General features: G+C 44.8%; 1 protein-coding gene across 1 annotated transcript in view; it reads right to left on the bottom strand.

The window, feature by feature from the left end:
• Positions 1–20220, bottom strand: part of TMEM123 (transmembrane protein 123) — a 280075-nt gene that overhangs the window by 58769 nt on the left and 201086 nt on the right. The window lies entirely within an intron of this gene.

The following is a 20220-nucleotide window of genomic DNA, read 5'->3' as shown; positions in this document are numbered from 1 at the left end:
TCGGGCTGGACAAGTTTGACTAATACAGCACTGATTTAGTCTGTATTCATTGCTCTCTGCTCATCCTCTTTTAGGGACCACTGTTGTGTTATATAGTTTCTATTTCATGCGTGTGGTAGCAGAGCTGATTTGTTTCTTATAAGATGTAGCATACCCATTTGATGCTAGGTGGGTACTAAAAATTAAGCAATGGGACTCACAACCCAGGACAGCTGGACAGTGGCCTGACTGCACTGGCTGATAAACAAGTACACCTTGTTGTCAGTGGTGTTATCAATGTCAAAACAAATTTGCCTTTGGAATGGAAGCAGAAATGCTGACGAGGCAGCACGTAGCTCTAAATTACAAGCACTGAGGTAGAGCAAGGATTTCATTTTCAAAAGTAAAACACTGGTGTATAATTCTCACTGTTGCCACTCCTAATTAGAAGAATTCGTAATCAGAGCTGTTCGTGGAACGCATAAGGAAAGGTCATTAAAGTATGACTGTCAAGAAAGCCGCTAACATTTCCAGTAAATCATCTTGGATAGTGAGGAGTCACACTTTTATTCCAGATCAGCCCTATTATGTTTTACTCAAAGCATTTTACATTGTAATGCCAGGCAGAAAAATTAAAAGGTCCTATTGCAAGGACATTAATAACTGTGAGGCTGTATTTGTAACTAACTAATAACGGAAAGATAGAAATAGATCGTCGCGTGGGCCATGGAAAGAATAGATGGATGAGGAAAGGGTAAAGATTCGAGGTTTAAGGGGCAATACAAGTAGGAAGAAGCACCGAGTAAAGAAGGGAGATAAGTAATTTCTGGGAGAAGGTTGTGGAGGAAGGTGGTAACAAAAAGACAAAGAGAGGAGAGAGAAAGGGGGACAAGATATTGATGTATTAAAAGATAGATAAACAGAAAACTGGAGATCCAGAAGAATAGTGCCGTCAGCTTAGAGACATAATTCTGCCTAGGTATGCGTTATTAAACCACTCCATTTTTACAGCGGGTTAGTTCACTGACTGCACTTTTCCGCAGCATTGATCCTGTAGGAGAGTGAAAAGACATGCTTGAACTCGAGCTACATGGGGAAATGGAGACGGGACATACCATGGAGACAGGTCACAAGGTCAATCCTACTTTCGTTTCTGGGTCATAGTCCACCTTCATGGATGCAGGACCCAGCAAAGCAGAACAATATCACTGGAAATCGATTTGTGTGATACAATAGCATTAGCAGCAACTCCAATTACAGGAAGTATTCAAGACGGAAAAAGACAAAAGTATTTTTTTTTTCTGAATCCAATCCCAGTGCATACCTTTCCAAATGAAAGAACAGAAACTCACAGGAGGGATCTAGTCTAAGTTATTTTCCAGATAAATACTGAACAAGTATTCTACCTGTGCTCATTCTGTAAGAGGACATGTACCAGAAGATTTAGCCGATGGTCACTTTCGGCGAGAGGTAAAAGGAAATTCCACTAATACTATTTCAGGTGCTGAAGTGCAGAATAAATACCAATGGATCAATTAATAAAACAAATATTTTTAGACTCCTGAAATATTGTGACTTGTACGTATATGGGGTCCAGTTTTGTGGTAAATCCTCCCAACAGTCCATTGATTTCCACAGCTAGTCATGCACAAAGACTACAGTTGGCATTTTAGTGCCACACAAGGCATTCAAACCTTGCCCAACACTTCCAAAAATGTCTCTGATTGAGCGCTAGAACCCTAAGAAACTATTTATGGTAAAACACAATGGCCAACTTGAAACACCCACCAGTGCACAAAAGCCAGCCACTCATCTGCTGGACAGTTTTATCTATCAGGTTTTTAAAATATGTTCTGCCTGGCCACCCCTCACACCACTAAATGTTACCACTATTGTGGGAGAGTTAATGAAGGGGTTTCCAAACATGGACAATGGGAGGCAGGCTAGACAAAGGAGAACTCTACAGACATGATATGAAGAACGTAGATAATGGTGAAGGAGATGACTACAAAGGAGGAAGTGAATTGACCTATACCTCCTCACTCATGCACATCACGTCTTAACTGGTTTCATGTACACAGGTTAACATTAATTTGCACCTTACACTTTGGGACCTGTCATAGCAATAATTAGGAGGATACTGCTACCGAAAACCAAGAGAACACAACAACGAATCTGACCCCTTGATGTCTCGTATACCAGATACTGATCAGAAGGTTCACATTAAACTGCTCATTGTCTTCCTTCCTGTGAAAATATAGGTAGAGTAGTCCCTGGTTGTGTCGTCCCTAATAAAGCCATCATCACCAGAATACCAGCAGACGCGCTGTGAGCTGAAATGAAAATGTTGACCGGTCCGGTCCTCGGATGCTTGATTCTGGTCTGGGAAAGATATGGCTGTTGTAGTTCGGACTGGACTGTTCCCATGGGGCACAGGGTCAGAGCTGATTTGCATAACGCCATTATCTGACCCAGGGTGGTGTGGAGTGCAAAAAACGATGGATTTAGGCCCAGATCCTTGTACTGGGGTGAATGTAAGACATTGATCTACATTCTGTCCATCAAATTGTTTTTTGTAATTTTCTCCCCGAGTTGCAGGGACGGGCACTTTTGATTAACAAAAGATTGGGTTTTCTACAGGAACAGCTGTTTAAGAGACGAAGTAGGCAGTCGATCTTAGATTCTCTCCGAACTTGGTAGGAGGAGGCTAGGCAAAGGCGGTTAAAGATGGAAAGAGATGCACGGAAATGGAGAATGCAAACATTGACACAGAAAGCTGTAGCATATGATAGCGAAAAACAGGAGACCGGAGTTGAATGCGAAAATAGTAGGTTTCGGTTGCACATTGATAATTCTTATTTAGCCAGAGAGGAAAATAATACTTTTTTAAAGGAGTTGTTAGATACTTGACCCCCGCCACCCTATGCCCCTCAGAGGATATACCCCACTGTTCCTTTGCAGTCACAGAAGCCTGTTAACATCTGCTTTGGTTGTTCCAGTGCCTACAGCTGTTGTTTCCACTGCTTTGGCTACAGCACCCCCTGCTCCTTCTTTGTCTTTGCCATCTTTGATGACTGTGACCTCTAGTACATCTATGGTTTCAACCCCTGTGTTCCCTGCTCTCTCCCCTCCGGTACAGGTGTTAACTACAGTTGTACCTACTACCACTGCCGCTTCTCCTTCTATAGTTACTCAGGGATTGGGCGAAATTTAGGGAACAAATGGGTTCGTTGGTGCGTTCTGGAGCAGGTGAGGATGATAAAAATATATTAGCAAGGCAGGCTATGAAGTTGGCTAGTAATCCGGTTTCTGAGAATGAGGATATTTGGTATGCTGTGCGTGAGTTTGAGCCTTTCCTACATCAGCAGGTTCTTCAACACATGTCCGCTACATTGATTGACCTTTGGCACACACACATTAAGATGTTGTTGCGTAGTTGTGCGGTACATGGAATGCGATTAAAGGATGGGATCAGGAAAGGAAGCCAGGTGATAAACCCTGTGCTGAGATACTTGCCTTACCTGGTCGTATCATTACATACATGCACACACTTATTCCAGCTAAGAAGGTGAGCTGGGGCAGATTGACGGCTTGTCAACAAAAGAAGGATGAGAGTGTGTCTGATTCCTTTACTAGGTTTGAAGATACATTTTTGGATTATAGTGGACAGGATATGTCCACTGAGGGAGGAATCAGTTTGTTTGTTGACAGATTTGTTACTAATCTTCTTCTTGAGATAATGACTCATTTGCAGGCATCTGAGAGTACCTGGTCTACGTCCTCCCCTTTGTTATTTTGAATACGACCCACTATTATGAACACCGAGATCAGGAGGAAAAGGATAAAACTGATAGGAAACAGAGAAATTTAAAGATGAAGGTGTTATTGCAGCAAGCATTTAGGGGAAACAATAGGGGACAAGGTGGTCCTTCTAGACAACTTCTACGTACTAGGCAGCCTTTAAAGACATGTTTGGGGCAGAATCAGTGTGGGTATTGTAAGGAGGAAGAACATTGGCATAGCCAGTGCCCTGTGCTTCTACAGAATGTTGCATCCACTAGAGGACAGGGTTCTGGTGGTGGAGGCCGTGGGACAGATAGAAATCAGAATGCTGCGGATTCTCAGGGTCTGTCAGATAATAATTATTTTGATGACCCTAGAGACGGACAGTATTAGAATGATGATTATGACATGGATGATGTGACAGGTATGCCTCATAGCTAGGACAGCCAGGGACAGGGTGACGGACCAGTTCAGATACCTGTAGATCAGCGTAGTCCATACTTCACAGCAGATTTGCAAGGTTCAACAAAATAATTTTTGGTGGATAGAGGTGCAACAAAGAGTTCTGTTTCTCGACATATGGTCCCTGGGGCAGTTCTGTCGGACCACAATAATGTTTTGGTACGTTTTTTTAGGTGCACTGGTTATACGCCCCATTTCACGACCCCTTTCATTGGCTGTTGGGTCCTTCCACTGTGAAATCTCAGTTCTCGTTAACATCTAATTGTGGTGAAAATTTGATGGGTTTAGATCGGTTGAAGAAACTGCATGGTGCTATCCATTGTTTCCCTGCTGGTGTTTATATTACTATGGGATCGGATGTGAGTACTAAACAGTGTTTGTATCAGGATGTACCCCACCAAGCTGAATTTGCTGAGGTACCACCCAGGTTTGTTGCACATACCAGCAGTTTCTATTCAAGTTAAAGATAATGCTATTCTACCCCGCATTCCTCAATATATGATACCAGAGGCAGGAGAATGGGCTCTCCTTCAGACTATTCAGGATTTGATACGAAAGGGAGTAGTTGAAGAAACGTCTGCCAACATTTGTAACAGTCCTATTCTTCTGGCTTTTGAGAGGACACCCTCAGGTTCCTCTGAGACACTCAATGTTTATCGTTTTGTGATTGATTTGTGTGAGGTAAATAAAATTGTAGTTCTGCAGTTTCCTGATATTACGATGCTTTTAACAATGATTCCTTGTACTGCTAAGTTCCCTGTCATTGATCTGAAAAATTCATTTTTTAGTATTCCGATCCATCCAGACAGTAGGTATTTGTTTTATTACGCTGACTAGCATAAGTTTTCGGTTCTGTTGCACTCCTCAAGGCTATACAGAGAGTCCTAGTATTCATAGTCAAGCACTCAAGAATCAGTTGGATTCATTAGCGCTTCCTTCAGGTAATTTATTAGTGCAGTATGTTGATGATCTACTGATAGCTTCTGATACAGAACAAGGTTGTAAAGACAGTACAGTAAAATTATTGTTGCATTTGGAACATCATGAAATTTTTCCAAATTTCAGTATTGTCGACAGGAGGTCACCTATTTAGGTCACCTACTGTCGAAGGAGGGTAGAAGGATGACCCCTGAGTGTATCAGTACTATTGTTAAAATGCCCATTCCACAAACTCAAAATATGTACGTGCTTTTATAGGTATTACTTCCTACTGCCGCCAGTAGATTCCAAACGACTTGCTCCTAATTAAACCTTTACCTGCATTAACAACAAAAGCAGTGCATGAGGCTTTGCCTTAGACACCGGAATGTCAGCAGTCTTTTGAGCAATTGAAAACTGCGCTTTGTTTGGCTCCTGTGCTTGCCACACCGAACTATAACAAACTGTTTGTGTTCTATGTTCATGAAATGGCTGGTTGCGCGCTTTCTGTCCTAACACAGAAATTTGGGGATAAACAGAGGCCTGTGGCTTATTTTTCTGCTGGGCTTGACCCTGTCGCATGAGCCCTCCTGAGCTGTCTGAGAACAGTTGCGTCTGTGGCCACATTAATCAGACAGTAGGCTGGACTCGTACTTGATAATGACCTCACAGTTATGGTACCTCATGCTGTGGATACACTTTTGAATAAGACAAAGACAAGGCATCTCACCAGTGCACGTCTTGCTGGCTATGAATTGACATGGTTTGCTAAACACAGTACAATTAAAAGATGTGCCACTCTGAACCCAGCTAGGTTACTACCCCTCTCTTCTGAGAATGATGCACTTGACAAACATGATTGTATCTTCCGGATGGAAGAAGAGACTAAAGAAGGGGTAGACCGGACTTATGTTCCCTTATCTGACCCTCAAGGGGAACTATAGGTCGATGGCTCTTGTTTCAAATTACCAGATGGCACTACCACTGAAGCCTATGCTATCACTACATTGTGTACAGTGGTAAAGAAATCACAAGTCTGCTCAAGCTGCTGAGCTTGCTCACCTTATTCGAGCTTGTGAGTTAAGAGAAGAGTTGGTTGTCAATATTTATACGTACAGCCAGTACGCATTCGGGGTCAGGCATAATTTTGGGCGACTTTGGGCTGAGAGAGGGTTCCTTACCTCCTATAGTACCAAGATTCAGCATGGGCACCTTATATTGCGGCTTTTGTCTGCTTTAATGCTTCCCAAGAAATTGGCAATAATGTTGTTGTTTTTTTACATTTGTTTATTGGCATTTCAAAAACAAGAACAGCTGTTCAAGGCATCAGCATATACATACATAGTGTGAAATTAAAGGCAAATAACTATAAATGACACATAACCATTAGTGCACTTAAAGACTAAACCCCATCAGTGTGAATGCGTCACCCCTAATTGGTTAGACTTGTGGCAGTGTCCCCCCAAGGCAGTCCCCGCTCTCCAGTCGTCAGGGTAATCTGTTCGATAACTTATACCTCTGTGCCCCCGGCACGCTACCTGCCAAGCGGATGTGTCTTTCGCGGGTCTAGGGACATATAATAGGGTATTTAGTTGTTAGCAACAGGGTAATCCTTCCCGGTCGTTGTGGCTACCTCCTCCTCATCCGTCGTCTCTTGTGTAGGACCCCGGGTCAAAAAGAGGGACTAGAAGTTCTTCGGTCTGTTGCGTGGAAGCAGTAATTCACTATATAATTCTGTTTGGGTACTACAATAAAGCATTTCTTTAGACCACTGCACTAGTGTGGGTGTTGAGCCCCGCAGCCAGGTGAGGGCCACACATCTCCTGGCTAGGAGAAAGGCCATATCTACCAGTCGTCCAAGGTCCTTGGGGAGAGGTTTGGAGTAGCCTAAAAGAGCCAGAAGTGGATCTGGAGTCAATGTCAGTTCGGTGATGCGGTTCACCTCCGCATATACCCTGCCCCAGAAGGCCGCAATACCCAGCCAGTCCCACGCCACATGGAGAAATTTGGCGGCCAATGCTCCACACCTCTCAAATTGTGGGCTCTCCCGGAGGCCGTATCTGTGCGGTCGTGCAGGTGTATAGTACACCCTATTCAAAAATTTGAAATGGATCAACCTGTGGTGTCCGTTGAGCGATATACGTTTAGTGTTCGAGCAACAGCCACTGGTCATCCGTCATTTACACCCTGAGGTCCCTCCATTCGCGGTTTAGTGTATTCGCTGTCCCTCTCTGAGAGGGCTATACGGTACAGTCTGGGCACCATTTTGGCGGGCGTCTTAGCTGTAATAGTGGCCGTTAACATCGTAACCTCCGGGGGTTCCGCCATATCCTGTCCCAATAGTCCCCTGATAGCATGCTGCATCCTATGAAAGTGGAAACGCGACCTCAGCGGATAAGACTCTTCCTCCTCTGCCACCTCATCCCAGGTGCGCGCAGTGCCATTAGCGAAGAGGTCCCCCATATTGTGTATTTTAAGCGTTCTCAGCACTGCTATTACCCCTTTATCTTTACATGGGGTGAGCCAATAGCACCATTTGAGAGGAGCTAGTGGAGAATACAGCAAGTTACTAGCCTGGGCATCCAGCATATGATGCCACGCATGCGTAACTGAATTTAACGAGTCTAGTATGCCAGTGTGTCGATCTCGGGGTAAAAACAATAGCGCTGGTAAAGGAGTAGGGTCAGCGACAATGGTTTCTATTTGAACGTGTGGTATCTCTACAGGGCCATGTATCCAATCATATGCATTAGAGCATTGTGCCGCCCTATAATAAAGTTCCATATCAGGGGCACCTAAACCTCCCATTGTGTACGGTCGGGCAAGTATTTTCCAGGCCACCCGTGGCTGCTTGCCCGTCCAGGCCATTCGAATCATCAACGAGTGCAGTTGTCGGAAGAAAGCTTTTGACAAAACCATGGGGATATTAGTGAAATGGAAGAGGAGACGAGGCAATACAATCATTTCAATGAGGGACACCCTCCCCATCAGCGATAGTGGTAGGTCGATCCACCTAATAATTTCATCTTCCAGTTTTGAGATGGCAACCCCATAATTTTCCCTCAGTACCACCTCTGCGTCTGTATGCAGTCAAACCCCTAGGTATCGCACTGCATCCGTGGTCCATTGCAATAGGTATTCCGGGTCCACTCACACTGTGGCCGGCGTGAGGGGGAACATGGTGGACTTGTTCCAACTGACGTTTATACTGGAGAGGGAGCTGAACAACACCACCTCTCGTAGGACTGGGTAGAGATTGACTTCAGGCTCACAAACGTATAGAAGGGTATCATCCGCATATGTGGATACAATTAGGCTGTAGTTCGGGAACCGTATACCCCTTTGCCCGTGATATTCACGCAAGGTGCAAGCCAGTGGCTCCGCCGTCAGAGCATAGAGTATAGGGGATAGGGGCCAGCCCGGTCTTGTGCCTCTCCAAATTTGTATAGGGTCAGTTACCAAAGAACCAACCCGGACCCGGGCCGTTGGGGCGTAATACAGCGTTGCCAAGAGCTGGAGAAAGACCGCCCGACTCCCATTCGGCCAAGCACTTGCCTCATGAAAGGCCACTCGACCGAGTCGAAGGCCTTTTCCATATCGAGAAAGACTGCCACCGCGAGAACCTCCTGGCGCGTGTGCTGCATAGCCGCAAAAACCATCCGAAGGTTATAAGTCAAATTGCGACTGGGCACAAAGCTAGCCTGTCCTGGAGCAACCATCTTAGTGAGCAAAGGACTGAGACTGTTGGCAAGCAGCTTTGCGAAAATCTTCGCGTCTACATTCATGAGTGGCAAAGGCCTGTAGGAAGCGCACTCTTCTGGCGGCTTCCCAGGTTTGAGTATAGCGGCCAGTATCGCCTCGCGCATAGTCGGTGGCATCACCCCAGAGGTACAAATATCTTCAACAATGCAAGTAACTGCAGGATCAACAGATCAGTGAATGCCTTGTAAAAGGCAACTGTAAGGCCATCACTACCCGGAACGTCCCTGCCTTGATCTCCGACAGTGCCGAAACTACCTCCTGGCGTTCTATCGGTCGCATTAAAAATTTGCGGTGGAGGTTCGATAACCACGGTAATTTAATATGGGTTAGGTAATCAAGGATACGCTCCTCCGGGGCAGGCCGTCGGGAGGCATACAAGGCCGCATAGTATTCCCGGAACCTCTCTGCCACCTGTGTTGCAGTAAGTGGTGGGTCAGTCGGCATATCCGGTATCGCTGTACTGTCTCTACGTTGTCTAATAGTCTGTGCTAATACCATCCCCGGGCGCTCCCCCTCACCATAAGATCTAGCAGTGGCATACTTCCCAAGATGTTTTATTTACGCATTAGCTTCCTCGTGATATTCACGCAGCGTCTGCGCTAGTTCGCGAGTGAGCGCTTCGCTCCGGTCAGAAATACGTAAGGCCTCTAATGTAGGAAGGTGGATACCTGACTATGGTTACCCGAGATTTTTTGCCTAGTGCTTAGCTGGTTTTCGACTTAGTTGGCCTGGGATCCTGCTAATCAGGGCCTCAGGCTATCTGCTCTCTCTTTAAAATGGACTCATGTACCCTAGGTACATCTCCAATTGGATACTGGGTCAACTTATGAGCCCCTGTACAGTGTACTATAGGTACCCAGGGCATAGGTGCATCCAAGGCCTACCAGGGGCTGCAGCATTATGCCACCCCTGGCTGGCCACCCAAATTGACACAACTGGCTGATCACTCAGCTGGGGCAAGGTGGTGTAATCACCCTTTGCTTTAGATATAGCATACCTATATCTAACCTTATATCTAGACACATATACACCTATAAGTCACTCCTATGGCAGGACTTAACAATCCTGGAGGCAGAGTGTTTGGTTTTATATGAGATGGTGTTCTAGCATGAGATGAGCCTGTCTGCAGCTTTTGGAACCATGTCCTTATAGCTGATCTAGGATATAGCCATACCATATACTCTTAAGTGCATTATGAACCTCCCGGTTAAATGCTAACTATGGTTTGGCTTTATCAAAACATGTTGATTAAGGTGTCATACGATTTGGAATACTACCCCCTCGCCAGTCCTGGCAAAGGGGGTAGCATTCCACCCTTCTAGAGGGAGAAGACATGTTGTTCCTACTATTCCCAGTTAAAGTTAACCAGAGCCTCAGCATCACAAAATGGATGCTGCTGCCACAGACACACGTCTGACCTCCTGCTGCTGGGAGTCCTTCCAGCAAGGGAGGCTTGGAAATAGGTTTCCTGCCTTGGGAGGTGCTAGCACCACCCCAGACAGGACTTTGTGTATTGGGACAGGAAGGGCTGAAAAGATTGAGACACTGCCTTGGGCACACAAGGTGTCCCATGCATAGGCCAGTTCAAACCGGTGCTGGGGCACTCCAGCCCCAGCTCTGGCGTGAAACTGGACAAAGGGAAAGGGGTGTAACCACCCCCTTCCCTGGTGCCACCCATAGGAGGGACCTCGCAGGTAATACAGCCCCTAAGATTCGTATATAGGTAGGAGCTGAGTCACAGGTCTTTAGATTATCCTGACTGAAACACTGAAACAAAACTCTGGATCTTCATCACTCTACTTTGGAAGAAGACGACTGAAGAATTTCCCTTGTGGTCAAGGAGTGACCACCCTGCACAAGCAGGCACCATCCAGCGATCAACGACTTGCTTTGCCGCCACCTCCCGCCGGAGCGCGAGCCCAGAGCCTGACAAGGACCGGATTCCCAGACATCCAACAGCTCGATCCACAGTCCTTGCAAAGCTGAGACCCGTGGAGGCGACGAGAGACGTGGGACCGGCCATCTTGAAAAGTGTGTGACCTGCTAACTGTGCAGCCCGAGGCCTCCTCGAAGCTGTGCATTGGGGATTGAGAAGCCCCAACCCCGAGCAGCTTCTGCATCAAAGATCAGCCCTGCACCCTCCACGAGTTCTGCGTGGGGCCCATTTGCATTTTCCTGCTCGACTCGTTTGCCCGGTCACTTGCCCGTTGGCTAGTGGCCATCTTGGCGACGATCTTTTGAAACTACACCGCTGGTCTGGTTACTCTAGACTGGCCCTTGCTTCCCTCAAAAGAAGCAGCCCCTCAGACGTGGCTGGTCTGAGTAAGAAGCCTACATCGTATCCTGTGTGGGTTGCCTTTGCCAAGGCTTGTTGCCTCCATCCTGAAGCCGACACCGCCGACAGCGAGAGCCTTCGTGGGACAGTCCGTGCCTGACTCCTGGTCGCCATCGGCGACCTCCTGGTCCACATGGCTGCACAGACAAGCTTCCCATCAGCACCTGATTGCAACGCGACATCACCTGGTTCCATCCTGGTCACTAGCTAGTGACCTGGACTCTGTCCCCTCTGCTTTCAGGTCTTCTACATCTTCGATCCACCCTTGGATCCACCCGGACTCTTCTCTTCTGGCTGCCTGCAGCATCTTTTCTCCAAGGCTCCATAGATCTCCACGACGAAACCCAACACACTTTGGGACCTATGCACCCGCTTCCTGTGGGTTAGGTAACGTGAGTACTACGGTGCTCCTGTAAAGGTTTACACTCCTAGTGTCCTAGTTTCAAGTGGTTAAGTTCTAGCCCAGCGGAAGACTCCCAAACCTTTAACTTTTAAGCACCTATTGACTTCTATGTATGAACGCGTGTGCCTTTAGACACTCCACACGCATCCCGTGGGCCTCCTGCTCCCTAGCCATTGTTAGTCCAGTGTAGCCCCAGCGATTCCCAAGGCCCTAGGCCTTACCATTGTTCGTGACGTGATACTTACACCACTTTTTAATATATGGTTTGACGGCCCACCCAGACCTATCCATAATTGTGCAACTTTTGTATGTTATATTAAGTTACTTGTTATGCGCTTGTGCTTCTGTGCTCATAAAGAGTTCAGGGGATTTCTTTAGAAATAAATACATATATATTTTGAATATATATCCTGTGTGGTGTCCTTTCATTTGGTATTAATGGGATTGCTGGTAAAACAGCTGGCTTCACATGCCCTCTTGAGTTTAGCCTAAGACTGCTTTGTCCATGCTAGGATAGCTGGTCTCTAAGGTTTACTTTACAACCATCACAATAAGGGTTGTTTGGACTGGTGCAAGGTGCTCACTAGAATAGTGAACATCATATACCAGGCCAACTTCTCACATCTAACTCTTTCAGCTTTTTCTCCAAAGTATCTAGTCGGCCTCGTATCTATCTCAGTACCCCCGCATGTTTAGACATAGTGACCCCTCTAATATATCCATTGAAGGCCTCCCACACGGTTTGGAATGAGTCAAAAGATCCAACATTAGTTTCGAAAAAAGTCTCAATGGCCGAGGCCAATTCTTCCCTAAATACACTGTCAAGTAGAGAATAGGGTGGAAAAAGCCACATGAATGGGGGAATAAGCTTCTTGGGCAAGGCAATAGTCAGTAGGAGTGGCGAGTGATCCGAATAAGTATGGGCAATATCTGGGAAGCTCGGACATGTTGGTTTAAGTGTTTGGAGGCCAGCCAGTAGTCAATACAAGTGTGAATATTATGTGGTGCGGAGTAGTGTGTGTAACCGCCCTGGTGTGGGTGCCTGTGTCTCCATACATTACATAGGTCCAGCCATAACATTGACGTCTCTAGCACTCTGGCTGAGGCCGAGGGGCATCTGTCAGGGCCATCCAATCTATCCTTATCAGGGTGTCTAACAAAATTTAAATCCCCTCCCCAGAGGACATAACCCTGCGTATGTAACTGAGCTTTCGACGTCAGACTGGTGTAGAAGTCTGGATTATCATAGTTGGGGCCGTAAATATTCGTTATAGTCATTTCCCGCAGCATTTGGAAACAGCAAAGTGTCCCTCCCTATCCGTCTCCAGGGGCGTCAGAGTTATTGAAGTCTTCAGATTCACCCACGTTAATACCCCCTAGCACGTGAGGTAAATCCTGCCGAGTAAATGTTGACCTTACGTGCACAAAATAGGGCTGTCCGGTTGGAGGTGAGTCTCCTGGAGGAGTGCAATGTCAACATTATGTCTGGTAAGGTAGTGCAGTACTTTTCAGACTTAGCGGTGATTGGTAAGATCACGCACATTCCAAGTTAATAGGACCAGGGAGTCTAAGGGCTCTTCAGGCGAGACCATCGAAGGGTCAGTCGCAGTTAAAGGAACCTTGGGGGGTGTCAAGAAAAAATGCAGCTGTACCATGCCATGCCTTAGCTTTGCCATAGGCCCAACCATAACCAAAAAAACAGAATTAAACTTCCCCAACAAATGTTTCCCTCCTGTTCGTATTTCTAGGACAGCTGCACATTTGGTAAAATATTGCATGGCATGTATGATGCATAATCCAGGGAAGGGTGCCCCTACACCACCTGGTAATTATGCACCTCCTACCTTTCCTTTTGAAGTCCTTTAAACATACTACATCGAATTAGAGAGATGCAATAATCTTAAGTAAGTTTTGGTGGTTGTACATGGGTTGAGGCTTACCCCACTAAAGATAATACAGCAATTACAACTGTGAAGGTACTCCTCGTTTCGGCTTGCCTCAAATTATCTGGAGTGGCAGCGGAAGTCATTTTAATGGGAAGTACAATGGTACTTGAAATTGGTAAACATTCAGGAAACGACGAGGTTGAAATGGCCATATGGTCTACCGTTCGCTCTTCTGTCAACAAGAACCACAGCTCATTCTAGACCAGGATTGTAACCTTATGAGGTTGTGTTCGGATACCCTGCGAATGTCTGGGGCATCCCACGTCCTCATAGGTATTCAGATATGGAATATCCTGTGTTGCTTGATTACCGTTACCAGTTAACAGAAAGTTTACGTTCTATTCACCAACAGTTACCGGAGTCCCTACCTTCTACACCGGAGGGACCAGGCCAAGATTTTCAGCCTGGGGATTTTGGGCTTATCAGGAATTTCCAGCGGAAGAAAAGTTTGGAGCCGTGCTGGAAGGGTCCTGAACAGGTTTTGCTGGGGACACGAACGGCAGTAAAGGTTGCTGGTCGAAAGAACTGGGTGGATGCCACCCAATATCGGAGGATTCCTTTGCCGTTGCCATACGACCAGTGAGTTAAGGAGCGACACAGAGTGTGAACAGGTGCCCAGGTTTGTTCCCTTCAGAGATGCCCAGTTGAAATGGACACAGATGAATAAGGAGAACGCAGATGTTTTGAATAATGCTGTTCCCCCAGCAATACGAGCTATCCAAGAGCCTTGGTTTGTTGATCACATGGTGCCTGGGGCTACCAGGTAAAATTTGTGCCATGGGCTGAGGGATACTGAGCCCAAGGAGAAGAAAGATTAGGGATGAACTGTGCAAGATAGCTAGTATTGAGTTACAGTACCAACAGCATTAACAGAAATCAGTGAAGAATGTTGCTGTCTGAACAATTAGTTAGGCAGAACAGAAGTATACCTTGAAGGTATGCCATCTGAATAGACGTGGGATATGCTAAAAAAGCTTAGGACTGAGCAAGCTCCACTGCCGGTGCTCAAGAGCGTCAACTTATTGATGGACAATAGGAGCCTAAACCAGTGAGGCTCTGACGGACACTGGAAACTTGTTTATTTCCTCTGGATTCTTACCTTTCCTTTGCAATTTATTTTGCAAACCTTTGGTAGAAAGGTTTCTGACGAAGTGCAGCAAATGGTTCTTGTTGCACAGCATAATGTGATGTGGTAAAAAAAACAAATCATGTGTCTTTTTTTTATTCTGCAGATAATAGTATTGTGTGGAGTGTCATGGGTTTTAGAAAATGATGAAAGTGTACCTTTATGCAGCAAGGGTAGGGTTCTCTCCCCGAAAAGAAGCAAAAGAACAGCCTGAGCAATGTATTTTTGGAGACACATAATAGGTTCTTCGGAGAAGGGGCTGCTTGTTATCCCACTGAATCTGTCCAAAGTTTGTGGACTATATATCCACTGTCATTTGCAAACTATACTTACACTCTGTCACACTCTCTCACCCCAGTTCACAGAAGTGAAAGGAGTATTTGGTTTTGGTTATCTGGGGCCATGTCTATATTATAGAAAACCACTGGGGATGGGTTTTCCGGGTTGTGATAACAATACATATTGCAATCATTTCTATATGGAAAAACAGAATGTCATATTGGTGGTTTGGCATTACAAGGAACTGATAGTTACCCGAGCGGCTGGTTATTATCCTGCTTGTTGCCCCATTGTGAATAGTACTGACACTTCGCTGTATATAAATTGCTGAGGAATAGTGATGCACAAAAATAAACTACGATTCCCTTGGTAAATGCCGAGGACCCAAGTACTTTCGGAATGAACTCAAGGTATGCAACAGTGGATTATGAGGGACCGATTTATGCACACCCAGGGTTTTTCTTTTTGTCTAATGGAACGTATTCTTATGTTCACAATGGTACAGATGATTTAGCTCTTGGAAGGGTAATGCCCTTGGGTGTACCTTGTAAATACGCCAAGCCTAACATGAGATGGGTTAAAAGGACTCTGACGAAAGAATTCTATGAAGGAGTGACCAATACAGATGTCAATAACTTTAGTAATAGGATCACCTTTGGTTACATCCTTTCTTCTATTTTCACATTGGGTGGCACTTCCATGGCCAGAGGTGAGAAAGCTAGAGAATACTTTGAATGTAAGCTGCAAATGTTATCTAATGCTACAGTAGCAGCTTTGTGTGACATCACTACTCAATTGGAGAGTATGCGAATATATTCTAAACAGACCAGATATGCAGTTGATTTTATACTAGCCAAGAGTAATGGTGTATGCGCGGTAGTGGGAGACCAGTGTGTGGTCGGGATCAAAAATATGGAAAAGAATATTACCAAAGACATTCTAGATATCCTTGAAAATGTCAAAGGAATGGAAAGTGGGAACTGGAGTTGGTCTCTATTTGGCAGCTAGGGCTGGATTCTCAAAAAAGTAATTTATCTTGTGGAATTGGTGCTTTGCTGTGTTCTTGTTCAGTGTCTCTTTTTGCTGTTCTTATTGTACCACAATTCTCACACCCAAAAAGAAGATATCAATTCATGATACAAATGCCGCTATAATGATTCAAAAGGATACTGAAGATTTGATGAAGGGATATTTAAGAATTCATCCCTCCTTACAGGTTCCCTTCCTGATGCCGATAGTATGGATTCCTCATAACAGTTTATTAATACGATTTCTCATCGCTATTTCTAGTTTCCTTTTCCCTGGTTGCTGTTAGAAATTGTTTTAGCTCATGCTAAAAGTAGGGTCTGTTAAAATAGAAATGTTTATGCTTACGCATTACCCTATGTAAGTTAGCATTCGCTGCACCATTTTTTTTTGCAGGTGCTATTTTAGGCTGCTCGAAACTGATCTTATCTAATTCCGAGAAACACTCCCCGTAGAGTTTCGTTTTTTCATTTCTGCTCTGTTTCAGTAATGAATCCACTGTTCTTATTAGCGCATATCTTTCTCACTAAATAAAGAATCTCTACCGATGGTCTGGTGGCAGGCTCCGGGTGGAGCGACCCTGGACTATGTTTCTTTTTGTAAGATAGGAGTGCTGAAACCGTTTTTTCTGTATTTCGCTGTTTAGCTGCAGCTGCCTGGTAAATTCCACTGTGGGCGTGTTTTCCATATAAATAAACAGTTATTTGTTTGTATTCTTTACTGTCTCACTGAGACTTCATTTGGTACAGAAGGCTGAGAGGTGGTCATTAGTGACCCGGGTGACACTAAATGGGCTACTTCCCTCAAATATGCTATTGCTTCTAGCAACATAACCCTCATTCAACTCAAGCCACCTATACATTAGAGAGAAGCAAAACAGGATGTGCTGGGTCAGGGAGAGTGCTTTATGTCCTGTTCTGTTCTGTTCAGGGGTAAGCAGGGAAAATGATTAAAGGTAGCTTTTTGTAAAACCGTAAGTGGGACAGGATGCCTATCTCATGAGGTGAGAGAAACAGAAAAGTGAGCAGCCCCTAACACCATGAAGAAATTCACCTTTCAAGGCAACAAAAAACAAGTTTGTGTGAACCTTCACTTGGCATGAGAAAGGCAGCACTAATGATGAGGTCAGGGGAGTAATGGGAGGAGAATGGCTTGCTATTTACAGAAAAAGAGGGACGTCTTACATATGGTTTACTTAAGGGGTCATCCGTGAATATTTGTTGGATCGCTGAAGAGGTTTAGAGTTGGAAGAAAAGAATGATCACCAGGAAACTACAAAACAAACAACACTTTATGTGATCAAGAAGGCACCTGTTCTAATTATAATAGAATGGAATGGAATAAACAAACAAAGCTGCCAAAAAGAGAGAGAACTGTTCCAAGCATGAGCTCGTAGCCCATGTATGAAAGAGATCAACTTTCATGTTTCTGGTAAACCCTAAGAGGGACATCTAAACTAATGGTGTAATAAAGAATGTATAAACACACAGGCACAAACAGCAGAGTAATGTGTGCGTATCATCCCAGATTAGTTAGTTAATATAGCATTAAAGCCCCCTGTTAAGGGGTATACCGGTTGGTAAAGTCCCGAACCCGACTTGCAAGGAAGTATAGCCCGAGGCAGAGGGCCATTAGAACATCCGAGCAACTGAGGATACAGTGTTCTAAATTAATAAGAGAGGAACAGAAATACAAATATTGGAACGTTGGAGCAGGAGGCCTATACCAGCCATTATTGGCCCTAAGTCACCTCACTGTCTACAATGGAACTTTCAATGTTTAATGGGCAATAACTTGTGCTAACAGATTTTGAGCTGATTTTGCACACTTTACTGCCACAGTACCCACAGGGCCTGACAGAGTGGCAAAAGTAGCCATGGCAAAAAAATGCTCAAACCAACCCACTCCCTCAGTTGCTCTGTCTTTCTTTCCATTCATCCATTTTCTGTTTCTCCCCCACTCCTTCTCTTTTTCATCTCTTTATTTCTCTTGCTCTCTTCCTCTTTTCTGAAGACCCATGCTGTGCCTGTTACAATTAAACTCTTGAGCTGTGAAAAGTGACAGAGGCACCAGCAATGTCTGAGGCTTTCAATTCCAGCCTCCAGTGGTTCCAGCCCCCTGGGAAAAGAGTGATGGAATCAATGGCCCATCTGGCCCTGACCACTGAAGGTAACTTGCTGTGGTAATTCGAAGCTAGCACATGCCCGGATCATATCAGGCACTACACCTAAAACAGGCTCATATATACGTGCTCCGAAAAGTGGCGTTTCCTTATGTACAATCTAGTAGTTATGAGAAGCTCCCTTGCATGAAAGCATCTACACCCGACAGTGCTTGGAGGTCATATAACAGAAAGTGCAACTACTCCTCCAGTAAAGTGACTTCAGAACTTGAGTTCAAGCCTTGTACTTTTGGATCTGCATGGTGGCAATGGCCTGCTTTAAGTCCTTCCAGACTCCACGCCGCCCCCACCCCCCCAAATCATCCCACGTGCAACAGCATGCTTCATCAAAGGCCTGAAGAAATATTAACATATTAGCCCAACTCTGATGAAACTCCGATGGCTCTATTTGCCAGCAGACATCTTCAAAACAAGCTCCAGCTGCATCACATAATTGTCATTGCAACTGGCACACCTAATTCTCTTGCTGCCAAGCTCACCATATTCAATGGCTCTCAGCACACCCAGAGACTGAAGACAAAGAAGCGCAGAAAATAAAAACAAGTCAACAGTCAAACTCCAAGTATACACTTAGGATCTAGAACGACATCCATGTGCTCTTCAGAACTGTCAGATTCTGCTCAGAACTAGGAAAAAGCTAAAGGCTCACACGTGAACAATGGAGCAACAGTCCATCAGCACCCCCTCCAAAACATGTAGACTCTCTTGTCCTTTGACGCTGTACATCACTTCTATGCCGTTCCTTTAGATTTCCATTATATAAACAAAACAAACATACAAAACAAAAAACATAAATGCAGCCTTAAAAATAACTACCTATAATTAGAGAAAATATCATAGAGCCTAAAAGTAAAGTGGTTACAGGCCAGGTCGGAATACGAGGGAAATGCTTGAAAACAAACAGCTAACATCTGAGGTTCAAAGTGAACCGCATCCCCAAAGAAAGTATTTTCGTGGAATGTAATCTGCTATATCAAATTTATTTCAGGAATTATTATTAGTGAAATAGAAGAATGGCAATTAAACTCTAGACATAGTTAAAGCAACAGGAGTGATTCAAGGGAAAGTCCTTATGACCTATATAACCACCATTCACAATAAGAGGCACATGATTTAGAGAAACTGTGTAGGCAGCACTACAGATGGGCTAAAATATAGAGACTAACATTGAAATTTCTCTGAGAATAAAAGACAAAACATTGCAGGACAAAACTAATAAGGGTGCATTAATGTATTTAGGCAAACAAAGGCAAGTTAAAGTTTGCCAGTCGCTGAGCAAGAGTGAAAAACGATGAGCAACATTCCATGCAAACATCATGTCTCAAAGACCAAAGCACTCATCACAATGCAAATGACATGGGTAACTACTTTCGGTCCAGACCTCCAAGACTAAAAGGACTTTGGGCCTTATTCAGAGTGGGCAGATTGCAGGACGTTTTCCGAGAGCAGCTGTCACGTCTGCAGTAAGTAGAGTGTGCACACACTCTAAACCGGACAGAGAGGACATCTTCCAATTCTGTCAGATATTCCACATCGGCTAACCTCTAATAAGTCTGTTGGTCTGTATTGCAGAGCCTGGAGGACCCGGAAAAGACAGAGTTTCGGTTTGTATAATTGACTTCATAGCTGGTCCAACTGATTGTAATAAAGACTTTCGAAGATCGTTCAATGAAGACCTACATCAATTATATATGGAATGGCCACGCAAAGTTGAAGAACAGGTCATTCCCGTACAAGAATCATAAGAGCAGGGAACATTTTCCCCCCATAAAGGTGCATTCAATGATGAAAAGCCATTTGAGGAAGGTTTAGAAGTTCAACAACATTTGTTTACACCCTCTACGCTTATCTTAGCCGTGTCTGCGAACAGTGAAATTGTACAGGAAGGAGATTTGCACTTGCCTGGGATACAGATATCACCATAACTGAATGCAGAAAGGGGAGACTAGGAGCAGAAGCAAAGCTCTCAAAAGATCCCTAACAGAAATGAGGTTCATATGTGTACAGCAATAAAACCAT

The sequence above is a fragment of the Lissotriton vulgaris genome, chromosome 8, assembly GCF_964263255.1.
Source record: "Lissotriton vulgaris chromosome 8, aLisVul1.2, whole genome shotgun sequence".
Taxonomy (NCBI): domain Eukaryota; kingdom Metazoa; phylum Chordata; class Amphibia; order Caudata; family Salamandridae; genus Lissotriton; species Lissotriton vulgaris.
The sequence above is the reverse complement of the archived record's forward strand: the minus strand, read 5'-3'. Positions and strand labels throughout refer to the sequence as shown.